This window comes from Chelonoidis abingdonii, chromosome 24 (genome assembly GCF_003597395.2).
Source record: "Chelonoidis abingdonii isolate Lonesome George chromosome 24, CheloAbing_2.0, whole genome shotgun sequence".
Classification (NCBI taxonomy): Eukaryota; Metazoa; Chordata; order Testudines; family Testudinidae; genus Chelonoidis; species Chelonoidis abingdonii.
In genome coordinates, this window is record NC_133792.1 from 10546801 (window position 1) to 10559992 (window position 13192).

The window sequence follows — 13192 nt, forward strand, 5'->3', positions numbered from 1 at the left end:
AGGAGAATTCTTTAAGAAGTTACAAGGGAGTGGTGGGGAGGAGGGGGTCGGTGCAGAGACCATCTGCTGCCCTCACTAACAGCATTCTCTAGTGAGGCAGGCTGTAACACTCTGCGGCTTGGAAAGCACCTTAGGATCCTTCAAGATGAAAGGTGCAATATTCTCAGAATATATTACATGCAGGGGCTTTGTTACAGTATGCAGTGCCGAGCCCCGTTTTATTGCTAGAACACAGAGCATCAGAAGCCTAGGGCTCTTTGGGTGACAAATGCGCCCCCAAGGCCTTCCCTTGGCTCCACAGGATATTGAAAAGGTAAGAACCCTGATGCGAACAAGTCAGGTTGAGCAACAACAGCTCCCTGTCTTTTAGGGGCTCGCAAGGACCTGCCTGTTTAGACAAGGGATGTATCATTCATGCGTCTCCCGTGGGACATCTCAGCAGCATTCCATAGGCTTGATCACCAAATATGCCTGCCCCACCCCTGGAATGCTACAAGGATGAATGGAAACTCGACCTGATTCATGTCTTTCCTCCCAGGCTAAGCCACAGGGTCCTTATGGGCAGCTGCCCCTCCAGTGCCAAAGCCCTCACTGCAGCCTCTCAAGGCTCAGACAGCTTCCCTGCATTATTCCATCCCTACCCAAGGCTGCTGGGAGAGCTTAAGTGCCAACACTAAGCAGATGCCCCCGTTCATCTCCTTTACCCGCAACGTAAGCAGCCTCATCTCCCCAAACCAGCCCTGGTCCAGGTTCACCTTTAGCCACACAGAGGCCATGCTGGTAGAGAGAGAGAGGGGGGCACACCTCCTGTGGAGCATCCCCCATTATCAACGGCATCTACCCTCCAGTTCTGTCTGCAGACCTAGCTCCTTTGGAATTCCAATGCCACATAAAGCAACTGTCCGCGCCCCGTCTCATCAGGCACAGAACTGACCCTGGTTTCTTTCAGGCCTACGATCTAGGAACGAAGCCATGCTGTGAACAGGGTCCCAATGAAGCCATGCCCTGAGAAAGCTCCATCTGGTACAAACACAGCGAACCCGTCTGCTGACTACCACCCAGGTACACTCCACTCTACTGAACAAGGAGCCAGGGCAAAGTCCAGTTTGGACAGGTCCAAAATAGCACCTCTCCCTCCTTGAGCAAAACCTGCCACTGTGGGGTGGGGTGCAGGGAATCAACCAACGGAAGAGGCTTGGGAATGCAAGGCAGTGATCTTTCCCAGGAGCTGGACCCAGCCTGTGGGACTCCCTGCCACAAGAGATTCAGAATGAGTATGGGTCTCAGGTGTCCAGAAACGAACACCCAACTCGTCTCTTCGGCTCCACCCTCCATGCCCAGACCCTACAAACCAATCAAGCTCTGCCCTGCCAGCTGCGAAGGAAGAAAGAGGAGATTGTTCATTGTTTCTATTTTTAAATCCCTAGAAAGGAGCCATGGAAGTACCCAGGCCTAGAGAGATTGCTGTTGTCCACAGCACAGCAGGGGCTGAAGAAAAGAACACACACTATTACATTAGCTGGAGGAGAACAACAACACCCACCCGCAGTTCAGCCGAGATTGCCCTCCCTGGGCCCCCCCTGCTGGGTTCCCTCTGCTCCCAGTTTTCCCAGGCAGGGGGATGGACCATGGGACAGGGGAGGCCCAGAACCAACACTCAGAAGCAGGGTTCTGATGCCCTGGCAGACTCTCCTGGGCAGGTCACCGGACCGGAGGGAGAAATCAACGAGTCTCTTTAATTTAGGTTAGATGTTCCCCCCCTCCTTTCACACAGCTGCTCTCGGGACGTGTTTAGGATGAGAGCGCAGCACGATGGCAGGAGGTGGGGGCAGGACAAACAGGAAGGACAGATCTGGTTCTCCCTACATTCCTCAGCACCACTGGTTTTAATCCGACAGCCACTGTATTGAAAACACTGCACAAGCGGCTGCCATGACCCCGGCAAGACTAGGTCAGGATTTATAGCCCCCTCAGCCACAGGGCTGACCGACAGCAGAAGAGGCAGCTTTATTACTGAGGACTAAGTGGGGGCAATCGACTGCCATCTTGCACTGGGTTCAGCCCCTCTGGGAATTCCTGGTTCAGTGGAAAACGGACCTGTCGCGAGGCAGGAATGCAGAGCAGAGCGAGCACAAGGGGTGAATCCTGCCTGGATAATGAGGTCACCGGCATGTCCTCAGCTCTCCCCCGGCTCCTCTCTCACCCCAAGGGGCAGGTCAGTAATTGCGACAGGCTCCCAAACTCAGCGAGAGCAGCTCCACAATATCAGGAGGCAGATCCACCTTGCTCAGGCCTTGTCCAGCCCAGCCACCCCCCAGCGCCTAGATTTCATAGAATAGATTTTTGTCCCAGATCCCTAAATGGCCCCCTCAAGGATTCAACTCACAACCCTCTCTTTAGCAGGCCAATGCTCATTTCCTGCCACCCACACAAGCTGGGTGTTTGCTATTGCAGCAGGCTATTGACTCAGGAGCACTGAATCATGTAGCTGATCTTACGGACCAGCTGGTTAGAGGCAAAGCGCCCACGCCGCTGCCAGCAACTACTTTCTGTCACTCGATCCCATATTTTAATGTTGAGAACATAGATCGTGGCAGGCGATAATCCAGGGGACTAGGAAGCAGCCGAGAACAGGTAGACAGCCTGGGAAAGAGACAACTGAGATGGCAGAAGCTGGGGAGGAGGAAGAATTTGCTGGGCACCTGGGATGCTGTGTTCACTTGGGGTGGGAGGGAAGAAGACTAAAGGGAGAGCTGGATAGCACACAGGAGATGCTAAAACAAGGCTTCAGTTTCCCTTCCATGGTGGGTGCGGAGCAGAATTCCAGCCTCCTCCCCACAGCTGACTCCCTCCTCCCACAGCTGAGTCATGACTGCAGCAGCCTCTGCCCTTCAGTGCTCCAGCCCAGGCTGCGGACCTTGGGATGGGTGAGAAGACAGGAACCAACCAGAGGTCTCACAAGTGACACCGAGCCCTTCGGGAAGGCACAGTTAATTCTTCAGATACTACTCGGCAGCACAAGGATTGTTTTGCTGTAATTCACCCTTGCCCATCCCTTACTCAGTAGCCCCAACCGCAATCAGGGCCCCATTGTGCTGGCACTGGATAGGAAGTCCCTGCAATACAGACAAGTGATGGGAGGAGAAACAGCCACAGAGGGGATGAAGTATGTTGCCAGCAAGTCAGTGGAAACAGAAACCAGCCCTCCGGACTTGCCAGTCCAGTGCCCTGACCTCTGGGCAACTGTCTCATTCCATCTCCTCCCTTCTGTGTTACCTTCCCTCATCACCACCGCAGTTAAACTGTAAGCACTTTATGGCAGGGATCATGGCTTTTTATGAGCCCTGGAAAAAGACTTCTTGGGCACTGTAAAAATGATAAATACACAATACTTAATAATGGAAACAAAAGCCATGAGGTCTCTGGAGCTTCAGAGCCAGGCAAGAGAGATGGATTTACTCTGCAGCTTGAACATTTGCTTATGTCCTTAGTACCAACTGAGCATGGCTTGAGATCTCCAGGCCGCTTCACACTCTCACTTCTGTGAATGAGAACTCACCTTGCTCCTGCATTCACAGCCGGTCCAGGGCGTCTCACCCACTTTCCCCAGTGCCACTCTGCATGGAGCACCATTGGGTGCTCTCCTCCTCCGAACTGCAGCTCATCAGTGCAGCTGGCTGTACAATTTGTGTTTTATTCCAGTACAGCAGAAGGGCAGATACGATGCACTGCAGGCAGCAGGCCCTGTAGGTTTCCGCCATCCTCCCACCCTGGTACACCACTTCCTTCTCACCTTACAGGAGATCTATGCAAAGTTACACTTACCAGGATCAGAAATGAATCTGGGGCACTTCTCCTCTGAAGGCCACATCTCCATGCAGCCAAGAAACCTGGCCCTTGCCTCCTTGATAGGACTTCATTTAGTCTGAGCTCTCAGCCTCACTGCTCCCTTCACCAGGCACCTTGGTCAGGCCTCTGACTTGATGATCATGGGCAGGTTTTTCAAACCATCTGAAAATGCTGGGGCTAGGTCTGTATGTAACGTGATATAAGAACAATCCCTCCCCAACCACCTGCGGCAGGGAAATACCTTCTCCACCTGCCTCAGAGAACGCTGGTGCCAAGCCAATGACCCAGGGATCACTTCACACACCAAGAAAGATGACGGGTCCATTTGGGCTTTAGGAGTCAGGCAGTGACGCATGTTAACATCACACTCAGAAGCAGCCAAGGTCTGTATCAATTTGGTCTCATCTACATCGGTCAAGCAGATGTACAGCAGCTAACACAACGGGGTCCTGGGCTCTAACTACAATTCCTCCACACTATGGTATTGCAAATAAAATAAATAGTCAGACAGTGTCAGTAACTGCTTTAAGGAATGGATATTTTGGGGGGCCCACACACCTGGGTCTCTTATGTCTCCCCTCCCACCCTAAAAATCACACACACAAAGGAGAATTGAAGTTCCCAACCCAACATTGCAAAGATGTGCATTCTGCACCGTGCCATGGCCCTGGGAAAGGCAGATCCCGGGTGCCAAGGTATCTAGGCCAGGTGACTGACCCCAACTTCTGCCCCCTCCCCATTCCAAAAGGGAGTAGGCAGAGGAACAGAAAGTGGGGAAACGAGGGTTAAACCAGCTCTGCCCACAACTGCAGGCCTCCTCTAGTGATTCCTACTTGTTGTCTGGCAATTCAGCTGGAAAGCAAGGGCTGCTCTCTCTATAGTTAATCTTCTGTTGCCACTAGCTGGTCAACATGGGTACTCGTGGAAAGCAGTGATTCTTGTGTTCAGATGCCAGAGGTAGTTTGAACCAAGTTCCTCCCCTCTCCCAGCAAACCTTATTTAAAAAGGTATTTATGGATGACCAAGCCCCCTGGGAAGGGATGAACTGCATCAGACACTGCTTTAAGAAAGGGATGCATAAGGGATCTACTCCCCCTCCCTGCATCCTTATGTCTCAGCATCAGACAGCAGCACACATCACTTCAGGGCAGCTGGGGATGGGGCACACTAGCCAGGCAGCAGAGGTGTGTGATCGGGACACTGTGTGGCCAAGGTCTAAACACAATTCATGAGACTGCTCAGAAGTAGTAAGCTTAAATCATTCCCCATCCTTTTACCTCTTCAAGAGAAGCAGGAAACAAATATCTGTGTATAGGGAGTTCTGAAGCGGAGTAAAAGCTAGAGATTCAAGCATATTTCCCGACTTGGTGCTTGGGGTGTCAGTACCTTTCTGAGAGCATCTGTGGCTCTTTACACAGAATAGGAGTGAGGCACAGAGAAGTTAAGTGACATTCCCAAGTCACACAGCAAATCATCAGCAGAGCTAGCAATAAAACGCAGGTTTCCCTGCCGCCTAGCCCATTATACAGTTGCGCAATGCTGCCCATGTTAGCCAGCTGCTTGGTTTAGAACAGTAGGAATGAATTAGACAGAACAGACACTGCCTTTTCCCACAAGACCTGTTCAGATCCGCTGCCAGCCCTGACAGGCATTCAGGCCATGAACCACCTCCTCCTTAAGGTAGTTTCTCTCAGTAAGCTGCGTGGATGAACAGTGGTACCAGTCACACCTGCTTCCCGGCCCTGGTGTTGAGATACCCCACAAGCCTTCTGTATTGGCTGTACAAAGCCTCCTTAAAGAGAGTTGCATCTACTGCACTTAGACCCATGAGATTGTTCTTAACAGAGGCCATGTCTCAGGAGCCCTCCCACTCTCTCTGAACCATTACATTCACATCAGTTACCTCGGCTTGCAAACTGCTTCGGTGTCAAGGCAATTGACCATGAGAAGGGCTCCGTGTTTGTCACGGATTCCATGACTTCCTGCAACCTCTATGACTTCTGCTGACAGCCCTGGGGCTTCCCTCCCCCCGGCAGTAGGCTCTCACACACACACCACGGTGCCACGGGCTCCCCCATTTCCTCCCCAAGATTCAAACATGAGTATTTTTAGTAGAAGTCATGGACAGGTCATGGGCCATGATTTTTTGTTTCTTGCCTGTGACCTGTCCATGACTTTTACTAAAAATACCCCCGATTAAATCGTAATCTTAACTATGAGTCATTAACTTAAAACAGGTGACAACCCACGGTCTATTTCAATATCTTTCCTTTATCACCCTCCGATCTGTTCTGTAGCCTCTGCTCTGTGTAATACCATGGAAATGAAAGCCAGGTGGGAGCAACCAGACACAAAGTTTGCTCCATATTCCCTTTCATCTTTGTACAGCCATGCCTAGTAAACACCACACCCCATAAGGGATTTCTGCCTGGCCCAATGGATACATTCTAATAGCGGCTGTTCCACACAAACAGGCGTCCCTCAAGAGGGAAAGCTCCTTGGTTCTCTGAATCAGGTGACATCCCCTTGGTTCTCTCTCCAGGGACTCCTCCAAAGCAGTCTTGCTTTCACTGGATTCTCATCAGTGCTTTTGCATGGCAGGGCCTGGTTCCGATTCTGCCGGAGGCAAGGCTGTTGAGTGAGTCTAGAAGTGGCTACTCTTTACCTGACTGGGCTATTTTGGATACAGCCAGCAGGAGACAAGGATACACCCAATGGAAGAGTGTTATGCCAGCCAATGCCTTGCTCAGGGCACTGCAGACTTCTCCCAGCCCAACACAAAGGGTCAGTGCAATAGAAAAGGAAGATGCTTTCAACTAATTGAAGTCAAGTTACTTCTCACTACGCAGTGGAACCCAAGTATTGGGAACCATGCCATTTGCGGTGTACATTTGGTTCAGAGCACCAGAGTGCCAAATGCAACTCAGGTGACAAGGAAATACTCAGAGTGTAATTCTGTTCAACACCGTGGTTTCACTAGAAGATCAGATTCTGCTTTTCAATAAAAAGTCCCACTGACTAAAAGGGGGCTGCTATAAGCAGGTTGTATTGTATTGTTAAAGCAGCAGCAGCAAATGCATAGGTATTTCCATTGTTACTCTCTTTTCACTCCCTCCACTTTCCAAAAATCCCACTTTTGGGCAAGGAGCAAGCTTGGAAAAATTGCAGCTTGAAACAAAAAGCCGCTTTTTGTTTCTTTTTAAAGAGATCTGAGCCGTCAGTTCAAATATTCTGAAAGGAGAAAAACATTCTTCCTATTAAAAAGATTCTGTATGGGGTTTTTTTCTTTTAAAGACAGCTCAAGCACCCAGATGGCTGCAGTAGAAAGTCAAAGTGTATCGAAAACAGGAATAAAGAATCTAGGAAAATGCATTAAAAATGACACTAAGAGGATGTTAGGATTGCATAGCTAAGGATCAAACACAAAAATCGGGATGTGAAAGCAAAGTTGCACACACCACTTTAGCTCATGCCCCTTGCAGGTGGGGGTGTTATTAACGATTATCCTAATGCATATGCAGAAACACACTTTTTTCTGACACCCATAGATACACAGCATCTTGTAATGCTGCATATGCCAGTCAAACAGAACACATTAAAGTCATTTACAAGAAGTACACAGGAAATTGTTCTTACTTAAGATACTACAGTGTAAGTAACAGATCAATGGTGAAAATTTGCTAGGATATATATAGGCCATCTAGTTTAGCTTGGTAGCTAGCTGCCTCATTCTCTGAACTGCACTTAAAGCGGGCTGTGCTGCCTGGTGAATAGATGCTGTACAGTGCATGGCTGGTGACTAAATCACGATACACACCCCAGAGAGAAGAGGCTTCATCAGAGAGAGTCTAATTCAATGAAGATGCTGGACCATAAGGCCAATGAAAACAACAGAAGAATGAAAAAAATACTGCAAGGTGTAGCAGGTGTATCCCAGGGTCACAGAAAATCAGGAGTGATGGTGTGTTATCTATCAGTGCATAATGCATAGGGCCAAGGGAAAAAGCTAAACTTGCCATTGCATGCCTTTTGAGTGCTTTGTGCTCTGCAACCCTGGGGTTCACATCATGGGGCTTTTTTTTCAGGGGCGGGAAGGCAGACTGTAAGTTAAGACAGAGAAAAGGCTTATGAAACATGCTGAGCATTGGTGCTAGAGTCAGAGGGAAATGCAATGACGTGTATGGGCACGCAAGTGATTAACTCTCATGGGAGTAAGAAAGCCAGGCTAGGCCAGTGTTTTAGCTGGACATCCCCTGGGGCGATCAGAGGAGGAGTCAAGTTAGCAAACCCTTTTTTGGGTTCTCTGATCCAAAGGCAACACGGCCAGTCCCACAGCTAGTTTCAAACAAATATATAGAGATAAATCTCTTGCAGAAGAACTCTGCACAGCCTTGGAGCTTAGAGAGTATGTATCTCCAGACACCAACACCCCCTAGCGGGCTAAAACACTCCTCTGGCATGCCATCTGTAGACGTGCTGTCACAACTTTTTAACATTTACACAAACTGGGAAAGGTGCAATTAAAATGTCTTAAATCATGACCACAGGGGAAGAAGCTTCTTTCTGATGCAGATCACCCCATGTCCTTTTTGTAGAGTATCTCCCCGCATCTCCATGGATTCAGATTCTCCAGCCTTTTTAGCCCACAACTCTGCTTGAGTTTGGTTGGTTTGTTTATTAGCAGGATTCCCACTGTTACAGTTACAACTACTACGGAGAAGGTTCCCACAGCCACCAGACTTTAGCAATGCATCTCCCAGCCTTGCTTTGAGCAAATCCAGATGGCACTGCATGACGAATGCTAACAGACGTGGGAGTCTTATCTACACTCCAGCTCCCACCAGCAGAAATTTTTAATCAAAAGACACCTATATTGTAGCCAATGCCTCCTAGTGAAGTCAAGCTCTTTTCTCCACTCATGCAGAATTGCTTCCCCACCAAATAAGTCGGTTGTGGCCTTCGGAGAGTTTCGAGGCACTAAGAAGCAGGCAGGGAGGGTGTGTAACCCAATTAGGCTTCAAGAAGGGGCACTTCAGCTGTGGACATTCACAGGAAAGGAAATAATCACGGAGACAAGAAAAAAGGGATACGTATCAAGATTCTACAGTGGTGCCTGACAGAAGCTGCCACAAGTTACTGATTCATCTCCAGAAAGATGTTACCATTGATAGATGAAGAGACCATTCCCATAAGTTAGCTCTTTGTTGTTTTGTTCTTAACCACCTTTCCTTCAAAGTTCTTGCTATCAACACCGCCATCAGCTCTGTTTTATGCTGCTTTGAGCTAAATTCCTCTGGGAAGCTACTCAGGTAGATGATTTGGGATAAGCGCCTCAGAAAAGAGGTAAGGACACATCTGGAGCCATCTGCAGATGAAAAGCATTCTGCTGCTCACAGAAAGAATGAACTAGGAACCTGTAAAATCGGAACTCAAAAGAAAACTTGCCCTCAGAGACAAGTCTACATACAGATTGCTACCGTAAACCCAGTCAATAAGTCCTTGATGTCCAACAGCAAACACTACTGCAGCGAGGAGGGGACTAAGCGTTTAAGGCAATTTCCCTCACCACCCAAGAAGATCAGAACTACTGGCCTACCTCTTTTCCTACATTTGTACAGAACCTTTCATCCCAGAGGATCCTGATGAGTCTGGCAAGCTGCACAGAAAATATAGACGCTATTTAGACTGCAGGGCACTGCTGAACAGTTTAGAACAGGAAGCAGCAGAGGAAAAATCTACAGGGACCACACCTGAGGGAGTTTACCACAGAGTTTTATTGGTAACTCCGTTCCTGTCTCGCCACCCTCCACCACACACAAACACACACAGACCCCCGACACCTCTGGGGTCACGTCAAGCCAGAAACAGCTGGGTCCATAACTATCGCTTGTACACAAAGGCCTGCAAGACTTCTATTGTAACAACCTCACTATTCATTGTGCCCAAAAAGCAATCCAGCAAAATTTGTTTACAGTGACTGTCCAGGAAAGAGTTAAATACAAAAGGACCTCTTGCCACTCCTGGAGACAGAAAAAACTGCAGTATGGAAGCATCCACAGCAATTCATGAGACAGACCTTGGGAAAGGAAGCACAGGGGGGCGGGGAGGAAGGGGGGGGTTGCCTTCTGCAGAAGCAAGGTACTGATTATGTTTAGAATTGTGGCAAAGCCATCCCAGGTGGGGAAGTTCCCATTTGTACTCTGCAGCAAGGTCAATATCCGCTGCTTTGGGGCAAACCTTGAGGGGTCTAGCACAGAAAAGAAATTGTAACAGGAGCCAGCACTGAGAGAGAGTTGGGTTAATTGTGAGCCCTGGTCAAGACACAGGCTTGCTGAAAGGTAGAGGAATTCTTAGGCATACTAGGTCCCTCCACCAAGTCACCCACTGCAATGGGATTTGCCATACCGGATGAGACTGCTGCTCTGTCAGATCTAGTGTCCTTCGTAGGGCAGGAACCAACACTTAAGGCTACAGGCAGGTGCTTTTGCCTTCCTCTGAGGCATTTAGCTAGGTGTGTAATGTGGGGCTAAGGAGAATCCACTCCTGATCCCTGCAGCAACTGCATTTTGCCCTGAAACCTCAACTTGGTGAATCAAAGATTCCTGTCACCTTCCCCCAGCCCCAATCTCCTGTATGGTAAAGCCAGCCCAGCCCATCAGGGGCTGTTCTTCAAGTCTGAGATTTGTTACCTGAAGTACATTTTTTTTTATTAAGTTCTGGGATTTTTGTTGTTGTTGTTTGTGATTGACTTAAGACTCCTAGGAAGACAAGCAGATTGCAGAGCAAGGCTCTGACAAGCTCAGTTTAAGAGGCACCCAAGTATTTATTACAAGCATTTTCTATTAGAGGAGCCTCCCAGGGGGTTAAAAGACCATGAGATGCAGTTAGTTATTTCACTTCTGTGGCATATCACATTCACTGAATAAACAGTCACTTGTAAACAACAGTCTGCGGCTAAACACCCAGCTACGTACCAGGTTAGCATGCACATAGGCTATAATAGCTTGAGACACTAAATGCATAGAAGACAACCCACTCAAAGTCAAACCAGAGGTGCATGAAGCAGCATCTTCATCAGCATCAGACAAAGCCAAGCAGGTACTCAAATTACGGACGGCTTAGATCCCAGAGAAGGAGAAAGCTAGTGGATAAAAACGAGATGTACTGATATCAACAAAAGCCTTCAGTTATCTGCCACAGCAGATATTATGCTTTAGCTACAGAATTCCAGACAGTTCACTTTTATGGAGTAGAACAAGTCAGATCTAATATATAAAATAGGATAATAGTGACAAGACAGAGGAACATCCCATGTTAAAGCAGGAGATCAACTAGCTTCACGCAGAAAAGATGTTCTCATAACCCATTTTAATTGTTTCCCGCTCCCGGGAAATCTTGGAAAGTGTGGAGAAACAGGCAGGCATGCTGTAATAGACCCTGACAGCTAAAGCATCACACAGAGCAGGGGTAATCAGAGAGCATTCAGCCAAAATATTTATAAGCAAACAAATAAAATCTCCTCTTTTGCCCTACACTCAGTGGTAGCTTCTCCAGGGCCAGCCATTCCCCAGGAGTGCAGAAGACAGTTAAGTATGAGTAGTACCATCCTGCTTTGCAGGCTGAGACAATATGCTCCAAATCGGTTATTTGACAAGCCAGCAGGCAGCCTTGAGACCCTGCTACAGCTCTTTTCCCCCTTCTGGAAAAAAAAAATGTGCACAAAAAGGCAAACATTAAAAAGCTCTAAAAGATAATGAAGCTATCAATTACAAGGGAGGGAAATCAAACCACGGCAACGTGACAACACTAAAGTGGCTCCTGCAGGATCATTGCAAAGAACATTTCTGAAATCAAACTGGTTGGTAACTCGGGGATGAGGCGAGAGCTTGCCACATAAAGAATGTCCTATATTTTACATCTGCAAGGGCAGAGGAGTCCTGCCCAAGAGGATGAGGGTAAAAGCCCCTCTGTGATGGAGCGGACGGAAACCATTGTGCATTGTTGCAACAGGGACTGAAGGGGAGGAAAAGCTAGGAGGACGTCTTTAAACTAAGGAAAGCAGGTACAGATACACGTATGCGAAAAGCCCAGAGGCACACACCTAAAAAGGTGCAAGAGCTGTATCAAGTCAAATGCTCTCCACTCCTGAGCAAAAATGAATAGAAATATAAATATTTCAGCCACCACAAAGAGAGATAATGCCAGCTGGTCTTCCCCCGAAACCGCATCCCCCCAGGACACAGGACTTTAAGGGAGATGGGAGGGAAAGTAGCAGTGAAGGGAGGGGACAGACAGGGACACCCAGGGAATTAGCTGTGAGGGGTTGTGTATCATAACCCCCACCGCTTCTGCCCCAGCATTAGTAACGCCTCAGGGTTCCACATGCCCATCAGTTCCACTCCGGCCTGGAGCAGTGGCAGGTACTTCGTTCCCCCTCCAAACACCAGCCTGCCTAGGGGTTGAGAGCACTGCCCATCAGGCCCCACAGACTCGCTCCCACTGCTGTCCCCAGAGTCACTCCATCAGCTCAGCCCTCCTCTGCCTCCTTCCCTCCATCATCTCCCCCACGTCCTCCGAGCTGATCCCAAACAGGAGGGCAAGTTCTTCGCCAGCCAACAACACAGCTCCCCCACCCAAGGGCAGGACGCTGCCTCAGTTGCCCCCTCCCCACACCCAGAAATTGCCCTCTTCCCGCAAAGCGGAGCCCCTCGCTTTGATCCAGGATTCCCGGCGCCTTGCTCAGCCCGCTGTGGGTGCCAGAGGTGGCCCCATCCAACCTCTGCTACATCCCCGCAGGGAACAGAGGCAGACAGGGCGTGTGCCTGGGTACCCACCCTGATCCCCTGCACCCCACTGCCCCCCATCCCGGGGGACGAGAGCAGCTGGCTCAGCCCCGCTCCCGGACCCCTACGGAGCAGGGAGAAGTCCATGAACTCCGCTCCGTGCGCCCGCCTCCAGGGAGGCTGCAGCTCCCCGCCTAGCCCTTCTGACCCAGTCCCCGCCCCGCCGGTGCCAGGGTGAAGGCAACCCCCCGCCCGGTCCCCCGGACCCCTATGTCCCCTCCTGGCCTCCCATGCCCCAGACGGGTCCCCCAGTGCAGCGCCCCTCGCCCGGGCAGCACCCCCCTCCCCAGCGACCCCCCGGGTCCGAGGCGCCCCTCGCCCGGGCAGCACCCCCCTCCCCAGCGACCCCCCGGATCCGAGGCGCCCCTCGCCCAGGCAGCTCCCCCGTCCCCAGCGACCCCCCGGGTCCGAGGTGCCCCTCGCCCGGGCAGCTCCCCCGGCTCCGAGGAGCCCCTCGCCGCCTCACCCAGGGTGAAGAAGGGCAGCTCCGTGTTGTCCAG

The 13192-nt window shown here is 50.1% G+C and overlaps 1 protein-coding gene across 1 annotated transcript in view; it reads right to left on the reverse strand.

Moving 5' to 3' along the window:
* ASTN2 (astrotactin 2) overlaps positions 1 to 13186 on the reverse strand; it is a 660907-nt gene extending 647721 nt beyond the window's left edge. Inside the window, exon 1 of the mRNA XM_032797631.1 lies at positions 13159 to 13186. The gene's annotated coding sequence lies outside the window, so the exon portion shown is untranslated. The remainder of the gene's footprint in view (positions 1 to 13158) is intronic.
* Between the last annotated feature and the right edge of the window lie 6 nt (positions 13187 to 13192).